The 26,962-nt window shown below is 36.9% G+C and overlaps 1 long non-coding RNA gene across 1 annotated transcript; it reads right to left on the reverse strand.

Moving 5' to 3' along the window:
- Positions 1-26,958, reverse strand: LOC125615111. The gene is made up of 3 exons (XR_007345670.1): positions 26,826-26,958; positions 4,367-4,547; positions 1-1,633 (listed from the first exon to the last, which is right to left on the reverse strand). It is a non-coding gene; the product is annotated as an uncharacterized LOC125615111 (long non-coding RNA).
- Between the last annotated feature and the right edge of the window lie 4 nt (positions 26,959-26,962).

The raw sequence follows: 26,962 nt of genomic DNA on the forward strand, positions 1-26,962 counted from the left end.
TCACTAAGTTGCTTATGGCCTTGCTAAGCTGCCAAGGCTGGCTTTCAACTCACATCTTTCTGCCTCAGTTTCCAGAGGTGCTGGGATTATAGGCATGAACCACTGCACCTGGCAGAAGTAACATTTTTGATTACTGTATTTCTCATAAGCGACATGGGCACCTATTCAGAAACATTCAAAGGAAAAAAATTACCATCCCCCCATACACGGCAAAGTCCTAGTCTTACAACAGTACCTGTTATAGTAACTTTCTGCCTGAAAGAGTGTTATCAATCTTGCTAAATAAGTGTCATGTTGGAGGTGATCTAAAATGCAAATATATTCAACCCTAAGCCAGAAAACTCATTATATAAAATGCTGGTCATAGTCAAGTGAGAGCAGCACCTAAAAATTAACCTGTTCATGTTGGTAGTGGGGAAGTACCAGTTTTCACAACTTCATACCTGTGTATCACCTTCTGGAGCAGGTGGTTGGATGTAGAAGAAATAACACATGTAGTCTGGATATCATGGTACCAATGCTGATGCTATGTAAGATAAGGTCCTTCCCAAGTCAAATATCTACATAAATCTCCATTTCTCCCCATTAATATGTTTGAGAACATCCTCCTAATGTAGCTCCTCAAAAATCAGAAGACTCTTAATATCATGAAAGTTTCCCCCATAGAACTCACTCAATAATATGCAGAGAGGATTGTCTTATCCTCTACTAAACTTAATGAGGTTAGTAACCATGTGACCATGACTTATATCTAATCTAAAAGGCAGAGATAGTTATACAATATATGTTCAATAATACTGCATTGGCTTTCTATTGCTGTAATAACAGATTACTATATAGTCTGTGGCACAAATTTATTCTATTGTAGTTCTGGAGTCAGAAGTCCAAAATGATTTAACTGGGTTAAACCAAGGTATCTATAGGGCTGAATCCTTCTGGAAGCTCTAGGGCAGAATTTGTTTCTTTGTCTTTTCTAGAATTCTTACTTGGTTCCTTCCACCATCTTCCAAGCAAGAAGAGAAACAACTTTAAATTTCTGGCTTTAAACCTCTAGCCTCCCTCTTTTAAGTATAAGGATCCTGATAATTGCATCTTGATGGACTCACTGTATAATCCAGGAAGACTGCTTTATCTCAAAGTCAGCAACCTTAATTCCATCTGCAACCCTAATTCCCCATTACCCTAAAATATAACACATTTAGCTTTCAGGACATTGTTTTATGGACATCTTTGCTGGTGATGGAGGTGGGGGAGGTGTTGTTAGTCTGATTACCACAGAGACTAATCTATAAAGTAATTAAGGCGAACTCAAGATGTATTTGCACAATTTCGTCTTCTAATTCTACAAAAATTTCTTGGAAATTCTGAAGGAAAGTAAATACTAGGCCTGATTTAATTGGATCTTCTGATCCTGTTTTTGTTTACATCATTTTGAGACTTGTTTCACAAACACCTCAGTGTGAGGTTTGCTGCTACTGCAACCAGTCCTCTGGACTCTTTATGACAAAGTTGAAGGGTGTATTGTTTTAAGCTGTACTTCAGTCTCTTGAAACTTTTTTTGTCTGATGTTGTTTGGTTTCCTTGATGCAGTCAGGCCTCCAGTCAAAGTGTGTCATCCTTGAGGGAAATCCATCTAGAAGGAAAAATGATATCAAACACATTCAAAGGCTTCCAGTACAATTAGAGCACATGAAGTTTTAGATCCTCTCATAACTAAGCCTTACTGACATTGGATCCCACAAACTCTTAATATTTAGATATTATTTGAGATCTGCTGTCAAGAAATGAAGAAAAAAGAGAGGGGGGGAGAGAGAGAGAGAGAGAGAGAGAGAGAGAGAGAAAGGAAGGAAGAATGGGAGAAAGAGAGAAAAAGAAAGAGAGAGAACGGGAAGATTTAGTGATAATAATATGGTCTATCACTTTCTCCTGTTTTAACACAGGATACCACACAACATCAAAATTGATGATTTAGATTGTCAATGGACAATGCAAACATGTTCAACTATAATGACTTAGAATAAAGATATATAGGAATGCCTAACTTATTTTGTGTTTTTAATTCAAATTTTTAATTTAGCTTGTTTGTTGATTTTACTTATGGTGTAGATATGAAGTGTCCCCCAAAAGCTCATGTGTAAGATACACAAGAAAGTTTAAAGGTTAAATGATTGAATTCTGAGGACTTTAAACTAATCCATGCATTAATCTACTGATAGAGATTAACTGGGTGGTAACTAAAGGCAGGTAGGGTGTGACTGGACAGGTGGGTGTGACTTTGGGGTATATATTTTGTTCTTGTTGAGTGGCACTCTCTTTTTCCTGGTAGCTATGTCTTGAGTTGCATTCCTTGGCCCAGAACAATCGAGACGGCTGTCTATGAACTGATATCTCTGAAATGCTGAACCTCAATAAATTTTCCTCCTCTAAAATTGTTCTTGTCAGGTCTTTGGTCACAGTGGCAAAAAAAAAATTACTAAAACAATTTTGCTCACTTAAGAACCTCTGAAGCAAATTTATTGACTAAGAAGTGGAAAAAAATCAGGCTGTTTTAAGTCTCAGAAGTAAATAGAATCTACTCCAATTAGTTGAAGCTGACTTTAGCTCAAAATTCCAATTATTTTTAAGTTCTAGAAAAGTGAATGAGGATATTCTGGATTTGTGAAGTCATGGCACATAAATGTGTTTACAATGAGAACTTTGTCAGTGAGCAGTGGCTTGCAGTTGTTGGATATGAGGACCAGCATGATGTCATGGGACTGGTGCACTACATGGCTATTGATGGCAGCTTGTGAGTGGGAAGTTTGTAATTATAGCATGTTGTTAAACACATGGAAACATGCTCTCTGGGAGTCTTACAAGAAATAAATGGTGGGATGGGTTGTGGCTCAGTGGTGCTTGCCTAGCATGTTGTGAGGCACTGGATTCAATTCTTAGCACAGCATATAAATAAATAATAAGAACAAAGGGCCATTAACAACTAAAAATATTTTTTAAAAAAAGAAAGAAATGGCAAAAGCACAATCTTTCATATTATTTTCTGTGATCAGCTAACTGGATAAAATATTAGGATGTAAAATCATGTGTTTTCTGTTTGCAAATTCCTTTACAAATTTAGCTCAATAAGTTTCATATATTTATAAATTATCCCTATGGATCCACCTGTGAATTAAAGTTTGTAAGGAAGTAATGAGCTGCTACCAAAAAGACCCATAATATTTCTCTCCATCATAACAAATTATCCAACTGGTTTTGGACCAGGGGTTTTTAACAGCAGGTTAATGGGTAATTGAGTAGTGCATGGAAGGATATCAGGGAAGTCTCTATAAGCATAGGAAAAATGTAAATATGACGGCATTTGTCTTCTGGTATGCAATGCCCTAGCTTTCACCAGATTCTCATTGGACCCTGTGTCTAATAAACAAATGAAAGGAATGGTTCATGATGAGAGACGTAAAACTTTTTTTTTTTTGACAAGATGCTGTTTACAAACCTAAAAAAAATTGTTTTGGAATCAGTAAGTTGTTTTGTTTGTTTGTTTGTTTTGTTTTGTTTTTTGCTATCATGCATAAATTGAGCACCAGATTTTTGGAAAATCAAAGTTAAATTGTAAAAATTAATTGCTAAGCAACTTGTGCATTAAGCATAGTTTTCAATTAATTTTAACTAAGAATTGGACTAAGAGTTTAAATATCACACCATCATATTTATAATTCATTAAAATTATTTTTTTTTTAAATTCACTTTGGGGGCTTTGCAAACTGTAGTGTGTCTTTATTTTTTCCAGCATTTCTGTCAGAGCTGAGGACATGGCTCTGTAGTAGAGCATTTGCCTAGCATGTTTGAGGTCCTGGGATCAATCCACAGTGCCTCAAAAAATAAAAATGAGAGATAAAAATAACTTTTCCCCTGTTAAAAATATGAAAAGCCATAACATCTAGACAGACTTCTATAATATTGGAAATGAATACCTACCTTTTCTAACGGTGGCTGAAAAAGTGAGATTCTATTATTAAAATAAAAAATGAAAGAAAAAATTTTCAAATGCAATATTAATTGCATTGTGAATTTCATCTGTAATTCAACATCTTAATTGGATTTATTCTTGACATATAAGAAAATCAATATCTTCCTTGAAAGGTAACAGTAAGAAATATTATTCAAATCTTCTAAAATCGTCAGTATCTATGGATTTTGGTAGGAGAGGAAATACTGACTACTGACCCTGATTTTTTTTTTTTTTTTGGTACTGGGAATTTAACCTAGGAAAGCTGTACCACTGAGCTACATCCCTAGTCCTTTATATTTTTAATTCTGAGACAGGGTCTCACAACATTGCTGAGAGCCTCCCTAAGTTGCCCAAGCTTACCTTGAACTTGGGATCCTCCTTCCTCCTGCACCAGCCTCCTGAATCACTGAGATTATAGGTATGCACCACCCCTCCTGGCCTGATCATGATTTAGGAAACAGTGTAGATGCTGAACCTTGAACATTTAGACCTCATTGTGGGGGCTTTCATTCAGATGAACTAGGAACAAAACTTGGCTTTTCTAAAATGAGACAAGAAAATAGTTTCAGAAAACTTCTGAAAGGAGAAAAACAGTTTGGAAATGAAAGTGGAATTTAATCACTTCTAGCATTATTGCTATTGATTTTTGTGTACTTTTGGGGGGGTTGTGTAATTTTATATTAAATCTGGTACCAAAGGCAGTTTCAGGGATGCATTATCAATATCACTCTGAATATTTTTCAAATACGCAAATTTTTTAAGTGAGAATGGTTTCGTTTTTCTGAAAGCGCAGATTTCTTCTCCCCAAGATTCTCTGAGTCACCCCTAAAACTTCACAACTTGGGATTTTAAGTGAGCTACCATGGGCACAAGTCATGACCCAGATGACGAAAATGTCTTCCAGTTGCACAGGCCTGGGTAGGAAGCCTCATGGTCAGTACAGAAACATTACAGCAAGACGAGGGTGAGGAAATGAAAATAAAAGGCACATTCTGTCCCACTGTAGCAAAATTACCTGTGCCCTGTGGGCCAAGTTCCCCAATGCTTAATGGCCATGGGTGGAGGCAAATGGCAGCAGATCATGTGACATTAGAAGAAAACCTTGACAAGAGACATAGGCACCTTTTTTTACTCCAACAGCTCCTCTAACAGAGGGACTCAGTGGATCTCCCTAAATAGCTGGCAGCCCTCTGGGATGAAAACTTTTCTGGTTTTTGTTTTGATTTGTTTTTCTTGTCATATGAACAATTTGTTTTTCTTATTACAATATAACAAATGTTGGTTGTAGAAAATTTAGCAATACATAAAGAAAATTCTCCTCTGAACATCTCTCTTCCATTCCTATTTGCTAGAGCAAAATACCTGAATGTGAATAATTTATAAAGAGCAGAAAGTGCTGGGCGTGATGGTGCATGCCTGTAATCCCAGCATCTTCGGGGGCTGAGACAGGAGGATGATGAGTTGAAAGCCAGCCTCAGCAAAAGCAAGGAACTAAGCAACTCAGTGAGATCCTGTCTCTAAATAAAATACAAAATAGGGCTGGGGATGTTTCTCAGTTGAATGTCCCAAGTCATGACCAAGATTCACCTCCACAGTCATGACACATCTCCCGATGGCCACATTTCTTAATACTTTTCATTGCAGATTAAGTTTCAACATGAACTTGGGAGGAGATACAAACATTCAAACCATAGCACAATTAAGCCAATAAGGACAAATACTAACATGTTACTCATTTTTTGTTTGTTTGTTTCTACATCTATAGCTCTGTCTCTGTGGCAGCTCACAGACAAGGGTCCAAGGTCCTTCTCTTGATGTGTTATGCTTAAAAGACTTTCTGGACACTTGCTTCTGACTTTTCCCAGCCAATCCCTTCCTGCAGACACAACCACACATCTCAAACACACATGTTTTCCAGAAAGAAAGAGAGGAAGGAAGCATAGGTGAGAGGAGAAAGGAAAGTAGGGAGGGAAGCAAAGAGAAGGGAAGGAAAAGGAAAAAGAAAAGAAAATGAAAGATTGCTTTTGTTCTACTTTGACCTTGGAAATTTTTCTTCTGTAAGGTCAGGACATCTATCCCCAGTGTGCCCAACTCCCTCCCTCCATCCTTTCCAAAATTTCTAAACAATTTATTTATACCTGAAACACATAGAATAGGAGGTGAATGAAGAGAAGATGATGCTTGATTCATTTAGAACTGGGCTGTGAATAAATTTCTGTTAGATTCACCAGTCAATTCACTCAAAACCTCTTCAAGTGGGATGATGAGCAAGTGGCTCAACAGTTACTAAGTCCTGAATAAATGAGTGCTGAATTGAGTTAGATTTTATCTCTGAGGCTGGGTAGAAGAGGAAGACTAAATGAACAGGAAGTCATTCATTAGCCCCTGCAAGGAGGTGGACATAAAGGAAAGGAGGCTCCACTCAACGGAGAGAGATGGGGGAAAAGGAGACTAGGAACGAAAAAGACACACTTGCAAAACTCACAACCTCTTTTCTTCTGTGAAGCAGATCTAAGCAGATGTCATCCACTGAGGTATGTCCCATCAGGCCGCTGTGTAAACAACCCCTCAGCTTCTCCTCTGTGAGGGTGTTCCCCATCCAAAGGGGGTGCTTTGGGTGTAAATGGAGAGCTGTGTTAATCTGGGCAGGACTTCATTTGTATTGTGGAGTAACAACTCCCCCAGCTGAGACAAGCCTTAGGCAAAATTATGAGCAAAATTTGCTTCGGGAAGTTAGATGGGGTTCCTGAAACATCCCAGAGGGACATCAAGATTTGGAATGCCTTACGGGAGCTCAAGAAGAAAATGAGAACAGACTCTAAGTAAGGACCAGATAATTCTCAGTAAGTGTCACAAGTTTTAGGTTGTGTCCAAGTTAAAATGTTAGAGCATCCAGGATAGGCTTTTCTATTAGTGCCATGAGAGAGGTTATAGATAAAGCCAGAAAGGTAAAAGTACACACTAAGCAGTTTATGCAAGCAGAATATTGTGCATTTTATCTTGTTATAAAAGACAACAAGCCATAGAATTTTTTAGGCAGGAAAATGACTTGATTAAAAATTAATATGGTCGATTTATGTAAGAAAGGGGGGTCAACTTGAGTCAAAGGAACTATATTAATGAATAAAGATATTAAGGCTTTATGAGTAGAGCCCACAAAAATTATTTCAGCTGTTTTCCTTGTTGTATTTGAAAATTTGGGTATGACTCATGCTATGGTTTGAATGTTTTTTTGCCCTCCAAAACTCACATTGAAATTTAAGCCCCTATAACAGCCTTGGGAGATGGGGTTTAATGGGAGGCATTAATGTCCTTCGGGCTCTGTCCTCGGGAATGGATTAATGCCATCACACAAAGTTTCCTTGGAGGGAATTTGTTTTCTCTCTGTCTTTCCCCCATCCACCATGTGATGATGCAGCAAGAAAGTCCTCAGCTGTGCCTTGATTGGGACTTCCCAGCCTCCAGAACTGTGAGCCAATCAATTTTCTGTTCATTATAAATTACCTAGTCTCAGATATTCTGTTACAGCAGTGCAAAACAGACTAAGACAACTCACAACTTAAGGGGTTTTGAATTGAAACCGCTTCACTTTATGACTTTTCTTACTCTAAATAAAACCTCATCCCTGCCATTAGTAACCACCAATTCTTCTCTTTGTGATTACACATTATCTCTAAAAGGAGTCCAAAGACCCACCCTATGAACACAAGTGCTATTGCAAAGTCACAGATAGGACAGCACAGTGGATTGCACAGCAGCACTTAGAAGGAAGTTCATTGAAGAATATGAAAATTTCTGTTTCCCAGAACATAGTCTTACAATGTACCTGGGATCTTCCTGTTTAATGATCTTTTCTTTTCCCTGCCTTCCTTCCTTCCTTCCTTCCTTTTTTTTTTTTTTTTTGTTTGTGGTACTAGGGATTGAACCTCTTGGACACTCTATCACAAGCTATATCCCAGCCCTTTCTACTTTTTATTTTGAGATGGGGTCTCACTAAACTGCCCAAACTTGCCTAGAACTTGTGATTCTCCTGCCTCAGCCTCCTGAGTAGCTGGGATAACAGCTGTGCACCACCATGTCCAGCCCAAATTAGACATTTTGAAGAGTAGAACTTAATTTAAATGAAGGAAAATCTGTCAGTCTCCAGCTTGCATAACCAGTGCATCTTTCCTATGCTCTCAAACCTGAGTGACTCATCTCAGTGTTGCTTAGCTTCCCATTTTGCAAGAATGTCGCAAACCCTGCTATCTATCCAACATCACTTCTACTGAGGAAAGTAGACTTTTATTTTCCTATCTCCTGTGCCATGAATTGGGAACATAGATCAAATCTTTAGATGGGAATGCAAGATTTCTTTTTGTTTTATCTTTAAATTTTCATGTGATTTGTAAAATTGGTTTCGTATTTTTATTTTAGTTTTTAAAAATTCTTTTCAATCACCTGGTAAAATCCCTGCTCTAGGAGGCTATCTGATATCCATTTTTGACTTGCAGTAGCCCAGGGCAAAACAATCTGTTCCTATTTTTCCAAAGAAAGCACATGTTATTCAGCTTTCTCATACTGTGACAAAATGCCTAAAGTAATTGACTTAAAAGGGAGAAATTTTATTCTGGCTCATGGTTTCAATCCGTGTTTGATTGGCCCCATTGTTTCTGGGCCTATGACAGCATAGTATACCATGGTGGGAACCTGTTGTAAAGAAGGTTTGTTTTTTTCATGGTGTCTAGGAAAAGAAAGAGACAGAAAGCAGCCAGAATCCCAATATCCTCTTCAAAGGCATGTCTCCAATAACTTAACATCCTTCTACTAGGTCTCACCTACTGAAGTCTCACCACCTCCTAATAGTGCCACAAACTGGGACCTGTGACCAAGGTGACCAAACCTGTAATACCTTTGGAGGGTACTTTCCAAATCACAGAAAAGCATTTTAGCAAAAATGATACAGAATTAGAAGACTGGAGTCCTGCGCTCATGTCAACCCTAACATTTATTAGGTGCCAGATCCTAAGCAAAGTAAATGCTCTGAACTCCAATAATACAAAATGTATCTTCTCTCTTAAGGATTAAAAATATAATTTCAAATCCTTTCCCAGGTTATTGATCAATTGGTAAAGGAAAAATCTGCTGGAACATGAATACTATTTAAACAGCATTAAAAAAAAAAAAAACATTGCTCATGAGGTATGTTTGGATAAACTTTGTGAAAGCACACTTCTCAATTCTCAATATTTTTTTTTCTTGGCACATGTTAAAATTTTGTTTAAGTAATTAATAAAGAAGCTGCCAGGAAGACAAAAGAGTTGATTTGACAAGTGCTTGAGGAATAGGGATTATCTTGTCATTAAGAAAAGAAACGTTAAATTAGTTAAAAGCTAGTTAGTAGGGTTAATTTCTCTTTTAGCAATAAGTTGTCATTTTCTCTGTGATCTTTTAATAGTTGTAGGTTGTTAATCAAATACACTGTAGAAAAAAAGTTTTATTCTTCTTCTTCTATAGAGGCAAGAAACTCTAAATAGATATCGTTCTTCTCGAAGGATATTAAAAAATCTAGCGCCATCATCTAATCTTTTTTCACATTTTGAAGTAAATGATTCTTTCATATATCTAGCAGAAAGAAATACAATAAATCTGCAGATTGATTGCATTTGTCAGAAGACTCCTTAAAGCCTTCTTTGACATATAATGAAAGTTCAGGCAGGTTTCAATTCAGGCTGTGGATTTAGTTAAGGATTCCAGAAATTTTGTATTCAAGTTGATGAATCATACGGTGAAATCTCATTTTAAAATTTCTTATTATGTGTTCACATAAGACTTGGAAAGGTGTTCTAAAATGTGGAGGTTAACTTTCAAAATTTGCCATTTATCAGTAAGTTCTATCCCATTGCCAGGTCCACAGTAAATAGGAGGAAAAAGACTTAATGGCTGATGTTGTTATTTCTTAAATATTCATTATAAAAGTAGTTCAATGTCACGATAAAAAATTAGAAAGAACAAAATTATTTAAATAGAAATTAGAAGGATCCTTTCACCCTTTGATTTCATTTCCCTGTGGAGAGCTGTTTCCTGTTATGCATACAGTTAATATTAATATTGTGAACTGTATCCTGTTATGACTTGCGAGCTGCCCACGCATGCGTGCGCGCGCGCACGCGCACACACACACACACAATTTTTAAAGATGGGACCACACTATGCAAGATTTTCTACAACTTTTTTTCTCATGTAATATCTTTTTGACATATTCCCATGTCAATGGATGTGGATTTTTTTCTGTTGAACACCACATGTTCTTCCACTGTGTGAACATACTGCATTTCAGTAGATTCCTACTGAGGGGCACAAAGAGGACTTAGAATTTTCTCTGAGGGGCAGCTAATAGAGTTCTTGAGAGCACAGACTTGCCCCAGACTGTATGAGCTCCTAATCCCAGTTCCTCTACTTACTTGGGTAAACTACTTTATTTTCCTTATTCTCAGGTATTTCAACTATAAAATGGGGTGAAATAATCCTTACTGTAGAAGATTATTATAAAGTGTTTAGAGATATTGAATGCTTAGGCCAGTTCCTGCTTCAGAGTAAATACTGCATGAAGGTTTGCTGTGACATTTTTATTACTATAAACAATACTGTGATCCATTGATTTATATGTATGTATCTGAATTTTAATTTTTAAATGGATCAGAGGTTTTGAAAATAAGACTATGGTGAAAATAGCCAATGAACTCTTAGCCTTCATTTCTTATTTAGCAGTGGTAGAATGATTTTAAAAGTCAATGTATGCCCTGTTCATTGAATACCAGTGCTGCAAACGAAATAAAAATATAGTGCAGTAATATGCTGTATGACAATTTCAGACAATGATGGACTGAATTTCCATGGTGGTCCTGTAAGTTCATAATAGAGCTGAAGAATTCCTATTACCTGGTGAATGCACAGCTGAAGAGGCAAGAGGAAAGGAAAGTGCAAGAGAAGAAAAAGAACTCCTCTGAAAATTCACAGGGAAGGGCTTAGCAGAAGGTTTTGCAGATCTCAACAAGTTCCTTAAGAACTTTGGAAAGATGGGCCCAAACACTGAAATGTATTTTTTAATAGAGAGAAACATTCATGGTGCATTATCTACTTAAAAGCATGTCTATGATGAAGAAAAGAAACAAACCTAGCAAACCTCCATGGACATATTTTTGAACAGTGACAACTCCTCAAGAAGAGCCTCAGGCAGGTCCTCCAGAAGGATTCCCGATGACGGCATCCTTATCATAGGAGGTGACAGCTCCAGGCCCTAAGGACCTTCCAATGGGACAAGAAACAAGGTGGAAGACAGTGATTTTGATGGTCCTGACTCTGTGTAGGCCTAGGCTAATGTGTGGGTTCCTGTCTTAGTTTTTAGCCAAAAGGTTTAAAAAGCAAAACAAATACATAAATTTAAAAACATAACAAAGCTTATAGAATGAGGCTATAAACAAAGGAATTATTTTTGTACAGGTCTACAATATGTGTTTTAAGTTGTTATTATAAGAATCAAAAAGTCAAAAAACATTTAAGATTTATAAAGAAGAGAAGCTTAAGCAAGATTAATGTATTATTAAGGAATTAAATTTAAGATAAATTTAGTATAGTCCAAGCGTATGGTGTTCATACAGTCTACAGTGGTGCACACTAATTTCCTCTGATTCAAAATCATTCCTCACTCACTCATTGACTCACCCAGAGCAACTCCCTAGCCTGAAAGCTCCATTCATGATATGTGCCCTAAACAGGAATATCACTTTTAATCTTTTATAACATATTNGATGTGTAACTGATGTGATTCTGCAATCTGTGTATGGGGTGAAGGTGGGAGTTCATAACCCACTTGAATCAAAGTGTGGAATATGATATGTCAAGAAATTTGTAATGTTTTGAACAACCCACAATAAAAAATTTAAAAAAAAAGTTACTAATAAATGAAATAAATAAGCATTGTACATTTCATACATTAAAAAAAATAAATAAAAAAAATAAAAAGAAAAAAGAAAAAGAATTGCAATGCAGGGCTGGTATTGTGGCTCAGCGGTAGAGCTCTCGCCAAGCACGGGCAGGACCCAGGTTCCATCCTCAGTACCACATAAAAATAAAGGCATTGTGTTGTGTTCATCTATACCTAAAAAATAAATATTAAAAAAGAATTGCAATGCAAAAGAATTATGAATGTAACACACTTCTCTATTGTGATGTAATAAATAATAAAAAAATGAAAAAAATAAATAAAAGTGATAAACTCTTAGCCATGCTAATGAAGAAAAAGAGAAAAACTGAAATTACTAAAATTTGCAATGAAAAAGGAAATATCACAATGAAAAATATCACTGAAAAACAGATGATAATCAGAACATATTTTGAATATTTATACTCCAATAAAATAGAAAATCTTGAAGACATTAACAAATTTCTAGAGACATATGACCTTCCCAAATTGAATCAGAGGACACAGAAAATTTAAATAGATCTATTTCAAGCAATGAAATTGAAAATGCTATCAAAAGCCTATCAAGAAAGAAAAGCCCAGGACCAGATATATTCTCAGCTGAGTTCCACCAGAACTTCAAAGGATAAATAATACCAATCTTCCTAATATTTTTCCATGAAATACAAAAGGAGGGAACCCTTCCAAACTCATTCTATGAAGCTGGTGTCACACTGATACCTAAACCAGACAAAGACACATCAAGGAAAGGAAATTTCAGGCCAATATCCCTGGTGAACATAGGTGCAAAAATTCTAAATAAAATACTTGCATATTGCATACAAATGCATATTAAACACGATAGTGCATCATGATCAAGTGACCTTCATCCCAGGGATGCAATGTTGGTTCAACACATGGGAACAATAAATATAATTCATCACATCAAAAGACTTAATTACAAGAATCACATGATTATCTCAATAGCAGAAAAAGCATTGGACAAGATACAGCATCCATTTATGTTCAAAACACTAGAACAACTAGGGATTATAGGAACATACCTCAACATTTTAAAAGCTATATGTGCTAAACCCAATCCAACATCATTTTAAATGGGAAAAAAAATTGAGTGGGGCACAGTGGTGCATGCCTGTAATCCCAGCAGTTCAGGAGGCTGAGGCAGTAGGATTGTGAGGTCAAATCCAGCTTCAAAAAGCAACTCTAAATAAAATACAGAAAAGGGCTGGGGATGTGGGTCAGTGGCTAAGTGCCCCTGAGTTCAATCTCCAGTACCAAAAAAAAAAAAAAAATGAATGCATTCCCTCTAAAGCTTGAAACAAGACAGTGATACCCCCTTTCACCACTTCTATTCATCATAGTTCTGGAAACTCTAGCCAGAGCAATTAGACAAAAAAAAAAAAAAAGAAAGAAAAAAGAAATTAAAGGGATATCAAAAAGGCATAGTATTGGCATCAAAACAGACATGAAGACAAATGGTACAAAATAGAAGACACAGAGTCAAACCCAAATAAATACAGTTATCTCATACTAGACAAAGGCGTCATATGCATACATTGGAGAAAAGAAAACATCTTCAACAAATGATGCTGGGAAAACTGGAAACCCATATATAATAAAATGAAATTATACCCAAATCTCACACCCTGCACAAGATTCAACTCAAAGTGGATCAAGGACCTAGACATTAGACCAGAGACCCTGCACCTAATAGAAGAAAAATTAGCCCAAATCTCTCATCACGTCAGTTTAGGAACCAAATTCCTCAACAAGACTCCTAAAGTGCAAAAAGTAAAATAAAGAATTCATAAATGGGGTTATATCAAACTAAAAATCTTTTTCACAGCAAAGTAGACAATCAAGAACATGAAGAGAGAGCCTACAGAATGGGATAAAATCTTTGCCACCTGTTCCTCAAATAGAGTAATCTCCAGGATATAAAAAGAACTTAAAAAACACAACACCAGTGGGCTAGGGCTGTGGCTCAGTGGTAGAGTGCTCACCTAGCATGTGCAAGGCCCTGGGTTCGATCCTCAGCACCTCACATAAATAAATAAATTAAATAAAGGTATTGTGTCCACCTATAACTAAAACATAAAATATTTTTAAAAAACCACAGCACCAACCCCCGCCCAATAACCCAATCAATAATTGAACAAAGGAACTGAACAGACACTTCACAGAAGAAGAAATACAAATGGTCAACAAATATATGAAAAAATGTTCAATATTAATAGCAACCAGAGAAACTCAAATTAAAACTACACTGAGATTTCATTTCACTTTAGTCAGAATGGCAATTATCAAGAATACAAGTAATAATAAATGTGAGGATGTGGGGAGAAGGTACACACATTGTTGGTGGGACTGCAAATTGGTGCAACCACTCTGGAAAGCAGTATGAAGATTTCTCAGAAAACTTGAAATGGAACCACCAATTGACCCAGTTGACATATACCTAAAGAACTTAAAATCAGTATACTGTAGTGACACGACCACATTAATGTTCCTCACAGCTCAATGCACAATAGCTAAGCTAGGGAGCCCTGTAGGTGCCCTTCAACAGATTAATGGATAAAGAAAATGTGGTACAATGGAATATTAGCCAGTCATAAAGAAGAATGAAATTATGGTATTTGCTGGTAAGATGGATAGAACTGGAGACTATCACACTAAGTAAAATAAGCCAATCCTCAAAAAACAAAGGCTGAATGTTCTCTTTGATGTTCAGATGCTGACTCACAATGGGTGAGCAGTGGGAGGAGTGGAGGTTCATGGAACTGTACAGGGAGAATTGGGGAAAGTGAAGGGGAATGAGGATGGGAAAGACAGTAGAATGAATTGGACATAACTTTCCTGTGACCAGCGTAACCCCATATCATGTATAACCACAAGAATGGGAAGACATACTCCATGTATATATAATATGTCAAAATACATTCTACTATCATGTGTAACTTAAAAGGACAAATAAAAAATATTTTAGTAAAAAAAAGAAAGAAAGAAAGTGGGTATAGCCATATTACAGGTATGTGGTGGCACATGCTTGTAATCCTAGCAGCTTTCAGGCTGAGGCCAGAGGATCACAAGTTCGAAGCCAGCCTCAGCAAATCAGCGAGGTCATAAGCAACTTTGTGAGACCCTATCTCAAAATAAAAAATAAATCATGCTTCAGTGATTAAGTGCCCCTGGATTTAAATTCTCAGTATCAAGAAGAAAAACAAAGTGGTTTCCTGTAGATTTGATCATTTATATATTAAAGATCAAATTGTCTTACAATAAATTTCCACCATGCCTGAAAATGTTATGCTTAAAGGGCATCCCTACTTGGTTGAAGATGCAGCACTCATACGGTTGCTGAGGGACTTGTCGAACACATACAACATGCAAGAATAAAGGCTTTACAACCCCTAATTACCAGTCAGTACTTAAAACTACATTACAAGGACATCTCATAATACTGGCACTTTACAGATAGGGATGATATAGCTCATAATGCTCGGTATAAATTGGGATTTTAAAAAATGTTTCTGTTTTAATTAGTGCATTATAATTATAATAATATTGGGGTTTATTTTGACATAATTATACATGTGTAGAATATAATTTGCTGAACTTCAATACCCTGTACTTCTTCTTTTCCTTTCCTCCTTCCACCCTCTGCTCCCCTCCCACCCTCACTGTACTGGTCTTCCTTCTATTTATTTGTAGTTTTTTAATTGGAGTTTTATAGATATTCATAAAGTGAAGATTAACTGTGGTATAGTCATATATGTGCAGAGCATAATTGGGTCAATTTCATTCCATAGTTCTTCCCCTTTCCTGTCCTTCCTCCTTCCCTCTTTATCCTTCTTCCTCTACTCTACATGTCTCCCTTCTATTTCCATGGAATCTCCCAATTTGTTTGCTTTTTTTTTTTTAATTCTAGCTTTTGCATATATAAGAAAACATTCAAAACTTGACTTTCTGAGTCTGGCTGATTTCACTTAGCATGATCTTCTCCAGTTCCATCCATTTACCAGCAAATGCCATAATTTTATTCATTTATAGCTGAGTAAAACTCCTATGTGCATATACACTACATATTCTTTATCCATTCATCTGCTGAAAGGCATCTGGACTGGTTTCATAACTTGGCTATTATGAATTATGCTGATATAAACATTGATGTGGCTGTAGCACTATAGTATGCTGATTTTAGTCCTTTTGAATAAGTACCAAGGAGTGGGATGGCTGGATCATATGGTGGTTCCATTCCTAGTCTTTTGAAAAATCTCCATACTGCTTTCCAAAGTGGTTGTATTAATTCGCAGTCACACCAACAATGTAAAAGTGTGCCTTTTGATGGACATCATTGCCAGCATTTATTATTGTATGTATTCTTGGTATTTGGCATTCTAAATTGAGTGCGACGAAAGCTCAATGTAGTTTTAATTTGTATTTCCTTGACTTCCAGGGATGTTGAACATTTTAAAAAAATACATTTGGAGGTGATTTGTATTTTTTTCTTTTGAGAAATGTCTGTGAGTTCTTTTTCCAATTTATAAAATTATTTGGTTGGTTGGTTGGTTGTTTTTTGTGGGTATTTATTTATTTATTTTTGGTGTTAAGCTTTTTGAGTTCTTTATATATTCTGGATATCAATTCCCTGTAAGAAGATCAGCTGGCAAAGATTTTTTCCCATTTTCTAGGTTCTCTCTTCACACATTTGATCATTTCCTTTGCTTTGTAAAAGCTTTTGAATTCAATGCTGTCCCATTTATTGATTCTTAGGTGTTTTGTTTTTTTTTAAACTTGAACTTTTAAGTGTCATGTTAAAGAAGTTGGTGCTTGTGCCAATATGTTTGAGTGTTGAGCCTACATTTTCTTCTAACAGTTGCAGAGTTTCTGGTCTAATTCCTAGGTCTTTTATCTCTTGGTTTTTGTTTTGTTTTTACTTTTGTTTTTGTTTTAGAGAAAGAGGAAAAAGAAGGCTCATTCTTTTGATAGCAAAGGAGAAACACAGGGGACTCCAAAGGCTGTGATTCTGCCCATCAGAAGGAACGGGGGGCTTTTAAAGAGGTGTGTTTTGTCTCTTTGAATTGATTTTTGTGCAGGGTGAGAGATAGGGGTATAATTTTATTCTTCTACATATGGATATTCAGTTTTCACAGTACCATTTGTTAAGAAGGCTTTCTATTTTCCAACATGTTTTGGCACCTTTGTTGAGTATCAGATGACTATATCTGTGTGGATTTGTTTCTGTCTGTTCTATTCTATTGGTTTTCATATGTATTTTGGTGCTGATAACATGCTATTTTTGCCAGTATAGCTCTGTGTACAGTTTGAGGTCCAGTAATGATGTCTTTGGCATTGCTCTTTTTGCTCAGGATTGTTTTGCCTCTCTTGGCTTATTTTTCTAAATGAATTTTAAAACCACTTTTTCAAGCTAGTTCTGTAAGCAATGCCATTAGTATTTTGTTGGGAATTACATTGAATCTGTATAATGCTTTTGATAATATGGTCATTTTGATAACATTAATTCTGCCTATCTAAGAACATAGAAGGCCTTTCTANTTGCCATCCTAGTGTCTGTTGTGCTCCGCTGCCTTTCCCATCTCAATTTCTTTAAGCTCCAGTCTTGATTATTACCTATTTTCAACTATATTGGAATAAATTTATTCTTTTTCTAGTGTCTTGAGTCATAACATTTGACTATATCTGGGGTCTTTCTACTTTTTTAATGCAGAAGCTCAGTGCTATAAATTTTTCTCTTAGAAATGTCTTTATACTGTCCCAGATATTTTGATATGTTGTATCTCTGTTCTCATTTGTCTCTAAGAATTTTTTTCCTCATTTGATTTCTTCTATGATCAGTTCTTCATTCAAAAGTATATTGGTTAATCTATAGGTGTCAAAATGATTTTTGGTTTTATTCTTATTGTTGATTTCTATTTTCTTTACATTATGATTTGATAAGATCCAAGAAATTCCTACCCTATCCACCCCTGTATTTGCCAAGACTTGCTCTATGTTCTAAAATATGATCTATATTTTAAAAGTTCCATGTTCCATTGAGAAGAAAATAAATTCTGTTGTTGATGGATGAAATATTCTACAGCTATCAGTTAGGTCTGCTGGATTAATAGTATTTTTTTTAGTTCCAAGGAGCCCAGTTAACTTATATCTGGAAGATCTATCTATTGGGTAGAGACGTGTATGGAAATCATATAATATTATTGTATTATGGTCTATTTGATTTTTTATATTGTGTAGGGTTTGTTATATGTTATGCACCAACATTAGGGAGATAAATATTTATAATCATTATATTTTGCCATTGGATATTTATCCTAGTTTTTTTGTCTCTTTTGATTAATTTTGGCTTGAAGTCTACTTTGTTGATATGAGAGTAGCTATCTGTGCTTGTTTTTGGTATCCATTTGCATGCTATATCTTTTTCTATCCTTTCACCTTTAGCCTGCGACTATCTTTACCTTTAAGTTGAATCACTTATAAACAACATGGTTGGGTCTTGTTTTTTAGTTTACTCTGCCAATCTATGTTTTTTGATTGAAGAGTTTAACCATTTACATTAAGTACTATTATAGAGAGATAATTTTTATTTCCTGTCATTTTTGTTTGTTCCTAATGCTTAATTCAGACTTGACTCTCCTTTGGTTGACTATTCTTCTAGTGTGATTCATCCATACACTGACTCAGATATTAATTTTTTGCTTCTTCTGCATTAAATATTTCATTGAATATTTTTATAGTGAAAGCTTAGTGGTTAAGAATTCTTTCAGTTTCTGCTTGTTATTGAAGGTTTTAATTTCATCTTCATTTATGAATGATAGTTTTGCTGAATATTGTAACCTTTATTGGCACTTGTTTTCTTTCAGGGCTTGGTATATATTGTTCCAAGCACTTCTGATTTTTAATGTCTAGACTGAGAAATCAGTTGAAATTCTAATTGTCTTACCTCTAAATGTGATCTTATCTGCAGCTTTTTCATGTGGCCTATAAAATTCTATCCTTATTTTGTATATTAGGTGTTTTCATTATAATGTGTGTTGAGGATGATCACTTTTGATCTTGACTATTTGGGGTTCTAAATGAATTTTGTATTTATATGTCCATCTCATTGATAAGGTTTGAAAAAACTTTTTTTTTTTTTTGCTATTATCTCATTAGAAAGATTGTGACCACCTTTAGTTTACATTTTGGTGCTTTCATCTAAATCAATGATTCTTAGATTTGCTGTCTTAATATTTTAATTTTTTGTATATTTTGTATATATATTTTGTATATGGTCTCTTAACATCTTTTGTTTATTGTCAACTTTATTTTCAGGATTACATACTTTGTCTCCAAGGCCTGAGAATTCGTCTTCAAAGTTGCTTAATCTATTGGTGGTGTTTTCAGTTGAATTTTTAATTCAATTTATTGAGTCCTTCATTTTCAGAATTTATTTTCGATTCTTTTAAAAAAATCTTCTCTCTTTATTAAAATGTTCTTTTACTTCCTGTATATTCTCTGTAATTCTGTACATATTCTTTTAGTTCACTGAAAATTTTAATTATAAATCTTCTCTTTTCTCTTTCTGGAATATCCTTTCTGTGGAGATAATGGAAGGTATTTGGGGTGGCTTGTTCCTTTGATTTTTTCATATTGTATTTCTACCCATCTTGTAGGATAATTATCTCTTCTATGTTTATATAATAGCCTTTAGTGAACTGCTTTTTCTTTACTTGGCCCTGGGTTGGGCAAATGTCTTGGTTTCAATGTTTTCACACAATTTGAACTTACTACCATATCCAGATTCTAACACTATCTTAAGAGGAAATACTAATCTCCAGTAATTATGCTATTTCATAACAGCACCTTATACTAATAAGTCTTTAAAAAAAACTTATCAACAATGTTCTCCAGCAGTCCACTAATCTGAGTGGCAAATTAAAATAAATTTCATGGATTAGTTGAAAAATTAAATATTAAGAAAAGTAAAAATTGCCTTTAAATTGTATTTGGCTTTTGGGTCAGGTGTTATCGTACTGTTTCGATTCTGGACTGTGGATGAGTTGAGACTTATTATTTTCCCTCCACCATTTTCTGGGAGTCAGTTTATTTAGGTATTTATTTTTCTTTCTCAGGTTTTTGAAATGAGTATCCCACGTCTCCCAGGGATTCAGTTATTGGACAATTTGTTTATTCTCAGATTTGACCCTAAGTGATCAAACTTGTTAGAGGAGTCTGTAGGCAGAGTTTCTCTAAAGGTTTTTACTCCTTTTTGGCTGAACAACTCTGAGACACCCCCCTCTTCATGGGAGTTTCAGACCATGTGCTGGGAGGACGAGGTGGAGGTGTGTCTGTCTGACCTCCAGCTCTTTTTAGGCTTGGAAGAGGTAACTCAGGAATCACCACATTTGGCTTGAATTTTATTTGTCTCAGTTCCCCACCCACAAACATCCCCAGGGTGAGCCAGGCTCTTCATCTCAGAGCTCTTATCACCTATTACAAGTGAAAGAGTTCTTCATTCTTCTCAGCTTTGTAGATTCAATTTGCTGATTTTGAATCACTCTTAGGGAACTCTTATGATAGTGTGGCTTCCTCTGAAGACCTTATTTCATTCCTGAAAGAGATAAACTACATGGATTTAAAGGATGTTAAATATACAGTTCATTAAAAGTAAAGAAGTTGAGTATGAAGGCAATAGGAAGGTTCAACTATTCAAAATGTGAGAGTAGAGAAAATAAAATTAAGGTAGTGCATGACGGCCCTAAAGAGGTGGAAAGTGAAGGAGTAGAAGGGAGAAAACAAGATACATTGCTATTACAGGGATAGATGAATAATAAAGAATAATTAAGTAAGAACAATAAAACAAGCAAACAAATAGAAAACAACAATATCCCTTCCAACATCAAACAAAAAAACAAAAACAAACAAAAAAGAAAACAAGCAAAAAATCACCACTCCTTAGAAAAACAGAACAAAATAATAAAAGGTTAATAAAAGGAAAGGAAATGATAAAATAGGGAGAACCCTACCCCCCAAAAATATAGATAGATATGGATAGGTAGATATATATGAACCAATCAGCAAATATAACCAGAACAACAACTAAAAATACAAATGATAAAGGAGAAAAGAAAACTTCTTAATTAAAAATGCTTAAATTTTTTCCACTGAGGTAGCTAAAGTTGAGTATTTACATCCTATTCCAGACTATCCTTCTGTATTTTAGTTTTTAGGCTATGTGGCTCTTAAAGGGAACTCAGTTTGGTTTATATTAAATCCGACCTCCTTTTGTGATTTTTGACTCTATGCCTGCTGGGGTACATTGGAAGTGTAGCTGATTGAGATGACGCTCAACTTCACTGCTCACTAGGTACCGGGGGTGGGGTGAGGGGATGGAACTAGAAGTATCTTCTATTGGGGTTTTGTCTGGGTGTCTTAGAACACTACTCTTCCCATTGGAAGTGCTGCAGAAATCTATTTGGGAAGTTCTGATTGCTGAAGTCGAGCTCTAAATGGAACTTTGGGTCTTTGTTTGGGATATGTACTCTGGAGCAATTAAATTCTTGCACCCCTATGGCTGAATGGATGATCTCAGCTGAGCATCTAGCATCTCCCTAGAGTTCTATTTGTAGGGTGGGGTGAGAGTCCTCTCTGGGTGGATGGTGTAGGTTTTATGTAGCCTACCCATCACCAAAATATGGATTTCCAAGTCTCCAGAATGAATGTAATCATGCCCACCTGACTAATTTCCCCTGATCCTTTTCAGCTGGTTCTTCCAACATACAACTCAAATGGAAATTGAGTTGCACTCTCCTGTCCCCCATGTAATTACTTTGCTTGGTCATTTTTCCCAATACTTTCTCATTAGTGGCTGGTTGTTTGGACCACAGGGATCAAAGGGGGAGCTGGTTGCACTCTCCTGTGTACCTCTATCTTGAATTCCCTTGGATCCATTACTCTCTAAAACTCATTTGGGATGGTGATTTGCCAGGTGTGCTCTAGGTCACTCTGTAAGCTCTGGCTGATACAGAGTAGAAGTATTTGCTAAGGACTGTCAGGTTCTTGTAGGAATAAAATTTGGCATAAACTCCTTTAGCTAGATCTCCACCTCATTTCTTCACTTAGAAGTTAGGAAACATAGAGCACATTTTGTGTGCCAAGATTGTCTGCTGTGTTTCTCTATCTGATTATGTTGCCCTTCCTTTGCAGTGATACAGCACTACTGCTACTGCTGGGCCACGTGTGTTTCTTTATATCCTCCATTCAATAAACCAGAATCTCTGGGCTTCTTCTAATCTCTGACAGACAAATGATGATTTATAATGGTGTTCTTCAGACACCCACCTCACCATGAAGCCATATTCCTATTGTTCAAATTCCAAACAGTAGAGCCAATGAGAAGCACCTCCTTTCTCTACTATAATATCATGCACTCCCCAGATAAAATTAATTCACAAGTTGGAATTTTAAGCTGGCTGTTTCATTCAAGTGGCTATAACACCACTGAGTACAGGTGATGTAGGCAGGAAATCAGTCCCAGGGCAACATGAACTGTATACTAATGCAGCATTTCTTAAATCTAATACACAAACAAATCTGAATCCTTTGGGGGATGTTGTTGAGTTTCCAGGTATGGTTCAGTAGGGTTGGGCTTGGGCCTGAGATCCTGCTATTCATTGCTTCCTAGTGATGTCAGTGTGGCTGATCCTTCATCACACTTTGAGAACCAGGCACTAATGAAGTGAGACTGGTTCAGCACCAAGGACAGTGAAATGGGTGGGGCACCACTACCATCTTATGCTTCTATTTCAGTCAAGTCTTTATTGTCTGTGGTAGACTCATACTAAAACACACTATCAGAATATTTTTTAAAAGTACCTCTTGGATGGCTATCAGCCACGCGGTGAACTTTCCATTTGTATAAATACAAATCTGTCTGGAGGAAATAACTAGGGTTTTTAAAGAGAGAGTATGCTGAGTATGCCCTTTCTAGCATGTTTCTTTTTCTCAGATACTGGGGATTGAATCCAGGGAGCTTTACCACTGAGCTACATCAACAGCCCTTTTTATTTTTATTTTGCTACAGGATTTCACTATGTTGCTGAGGCTGGCTTCAAACTGGTGATCCTCCTGCCTCAGCCTCCTGAGTAGCTGGAATCACAATTATGGGCCACCACGCCTAGTTCCCTTCTAGCATTTTTAACAGGTATGCTGACAGTGCCCCTTAGGCAGAAGGAATCTTATCAGGTTTATTATCTCATCAGGAAGTTAATACAGAATTTATAAAATATTTAAGTAGCTGCATCAGTCTTAACATTATAAGGCATCTATTTGAGAGGGATTAGCAGTCTCAGTTGCACATTTGATGAACAGAAAAAGAATTAGCAACAGCTTTCTCCTGCTACATCTACTACACTATTAGCCAATTATACATAATCAAAAAGAAAAAAATATGACAAACTGCTATTCCAAATCACAGTGAAATAAAATTATCTTAACTTATTTTAAAATGCATTTCCAATACCCTTTTATCTTCATTGTATTCCTTCTACATATTTTCTTATTTCAAGAATAAAATCAGAAAAATAATTTTCTGTTTTGCCTTTATTCTTCTTTGTCCCCTACTTTAAAACAGCAACCACGGCTGCCAGCAGAGGAACCTCAGGGGCTTTAAAACTATCAATCTATTTCACAGCAGGAGCAAAGTAATTCAGATAAAAGTCAAGCAAACAATTCCAATTATTTCCCCTATTGAAGACATTTTTATTTTCTGGTTGAGGACCCCTTCTCAAATTTGGGGATACTATGGAATATATTTGTTGCAAAAAGTGGGTATAATTTCACACACAATTTCTAACAGGCTTTCTTTTAGCCTTGTTATCTGATCTACTTAAGAATACTCATTTTCATTCCAATGTATGTTTCCACATTTCATTAAAATTCTATTTCCATCCATTAGAAAACATTTATAATGTACCAAATTTGAGAATGTTGATCTTCATAGTTTGACATTTTTTCCTCAAGATAATGAATCTTTCTTTCTTGACCATACCATTAAAACAAATTTGGGGAGTGTGTGTGTGTGTGTGTGTGTGTGTGTGTAATTAAATGTGTTGAGGATCTATGTAATAGATGAGAAGAATCTTAATATTATAAATTATTTTAATAAATTTCTCAATAATATTTGAAAATAGGTAATTTGCTTCTACTTAAGAAATAGGAAATATTAGGTTCAAAGTCTTTATTTTAGGTGGTTAAACTTGAATGATAGGGAGGATCACCATCTTTCCACCATACAGTTTTCTAAGATAGGTTTGTTCTAGTGGAAGCTTATACATCTCAGGTAGATACAGAAAACAACATCAACAACAAAAACACATTATGTGTGAAGTACAGTGCTGCTTTGATGGTAAGAGAAAGGAAATAGTTGATTCTCATCTATTATTTCAAAGGTGGGTGTAGAACTAAAATTTAAAATCCATTACTGGCATATTACACTCACTGGGCTCTTTTCAGATGGAAAAATATTGGCCATTAGCAAAGATAAAATAATTTACCTGAGCTTACATTGAGCACTCAACTCTAGAAAAGTATATCTTGGGAGTTGCTTGGACTACTGTAAGTGTAGATAATCCTCAATTTATATGACATTTTATCTCAATCTTCACTGAGACTAATGGTCATCATTTTTAAAGAAATTTAAGTAATTTCCTTTTGGTTCTCTTAGTCCATCTTTCTTCTTTTTCTATTTTTGGTTGAATCACTGAAATCTAAGTTTAGAAACGAGAAATCACTACCACTGGGCATAAGAATATGCTTATTTCTTTTTTCATGGTCCTCCTCAGTCTCTTTTTGAGGAATGCTAAGCCACTCAATGCCTAAAATGGCTCCATGGCCATGGTAAGTGTTTCACTGCGTGTTTCAAAGAGGGTGTCAAAAGGACTTTTCTGCACACTATGAGCCTATTATTCATTAAACTAGTGAGAGTTACCAGGAAGTGTCCATTCTTAGGATCTTTGTGGATAAATGTGGCTTCGGGTACTACTTTATAAAATGCAGTGGCAGCAGCTAGTAGGAAAGCCCAGTGGACTCATGTGCCTTTAGAGGGGTTTCTTGACAAATGTATAAGAAAACCTAAGAGCGTTGAGCAGGTGGCTCTGGGCAAAATAGTACTGGATGCACATGGACTAAGACTAAAACTACAGATGGGTTAGAGAGGTGACTCATTTCTCCACCCCACCCCAATTCTTTGGTCCCCTCCTTCTTTTGATATAAGGGATTGAACCCTGGGAACTCAATCCCTCAGCCATATCCCCAATTCTTTTTATTTTATATTTTGAGTGAGGGTCTCATTAAGTTGCCCTTTCTTTTTTAAAAATATTTCAGCTGTGAGATTTCTACTCAAAAGTAATCTGCAAATTATTTTAGTCAAAGCAAAATTTTACCCCAATAAGCCCATTTCTTTTTTAAATATTTATTTATTTATTTTAGTTGTAGTCGGACACAATACCTTTATTTCACTTTTTTATGTGGTGCTGAGGATCGAACCCAGGGTCCTGCATGTGCGAGGCGAGCGTTCTACCGCTGAGCCACAACCCCAGCCCCCCCCAATAGGTCCATTTCTACAGTCTTTCTTCATCGCCGTGTCTAATTTCCAAGATTTTCTTTTAATGTGGAAATTTTTGTATGGAAGACCGCCCCCTCTCCATACATTTTCTACCCCGGAAATAGACTTTTCTCAAAAGTGATATCAGCAGACACATACTGAAATACACAAATAGACAGCAACAGAATACCATATTTCCTTCCAGTTTATCACTTAAAAACATCCAGGAACACACAGATTTACCATATCACTACCGCAGGGGGCTGGTGTGCTTTGCATACGCCAGTGTGTTGGTTGGAATATTCAGTAATTCAGAATTATACGAGAAACTTATTGAATTGACCTTCATGTATACAGTCATCACTCTATCTCTGCTGAATTGGGGGTAACTATTGTATTATTTGACGAATAGGGCACAGTTTCCACTCAATGAGACAAGGAGGAGGGGCAAAGTCAGTCCGACGTTGACTGTGACATTTGGAGTTTAACTTCAGCATTGTTTATTGGAGCCCTGAGTGACTTAATCCGCCTCAGTCCTAGCTCTGACCCCTTCAAGCCCTGGACCCTCGTTCCCTAAACTGCTCTCCCCAGGGCTGGGCACTGTGGGCAGTTCTCGCCATGGGTCTGGTTTGGTTCTGTTCTCAGCAGCACTCGCTCAGCCGCCAGGGGGACCCCGACCCGCCAAGGTGGCATCTGATAAGAAAGCATCCGAGGGGCGTGGAACCCAGGGTCCTGAGGCGCCGGCTCCAAGAAAATCCCCAAATCGGCCGGGGCTCCCCCAGTGCAGTAGGGAACCGCAGGACCGGGATCTCTGACTTTGGAACCCGGGTCCGGCTGCAACCAGAGGCGAGTGGGTGTGTCCGTTTCCGCCCTCTGGCCTTCAGCCCTGCAAAGGGCGCCTGAAAGCGGTACTTTGTTCTCGAAGATGGATTTTGTCGGAGGCTGATCTGGGCTCTAGAAGTGCAACTTTGCGACTTGGGGGCACAACGGCGAGACTGGGGGTCCTGAAGGGGAAGGAGTGGATTCTGTCTGCATTCTCCAGGAAGAGGGGGCCGGCGGGGCCGGAGGAGTTCCCACGGGTCGTGGGTGGCAACGCGATTGACACCACACCGGTCCCGAGCGCGCGGCGACGCTCCTGGAAGCCCGCCCCGCACCCCTCCCCCAGTTCTCCCCTTCGAGGTTTCGGGATTGAGATCTCGGGCTGGGATCCGTCAGGAGCCTAGCAGAAAACTTTCCCTCCCAGACCCAGATACCTTTTGTCTTTCTTGGAAGCGGCGGCAACGCCTGAGCAGTGGTCCCTTGCCCCTGCCTCGCTCGTTGCCCTCGGTGCCCGTGCCTTCGGTGCCCGTGCCCTCGGAGGGCAGGAACGCTTGGGCTCTGCGCGCCCGAT

Source organism: Marmota marmota, unplaced genomic scaffold, assembly GCF_001458135.2.
Source record: "Marmota marmota marmota unplaced genomic scaffold, marMar, whole genome shotgun sequence".
In the NCBI taxonomy this organism is placed as follows: domain Eukaryota; kingdom Metazoa; phylum Chordata; class Mammalia; order Rodentia; family Sciuridae; genus Marmota; species Marmota marmota.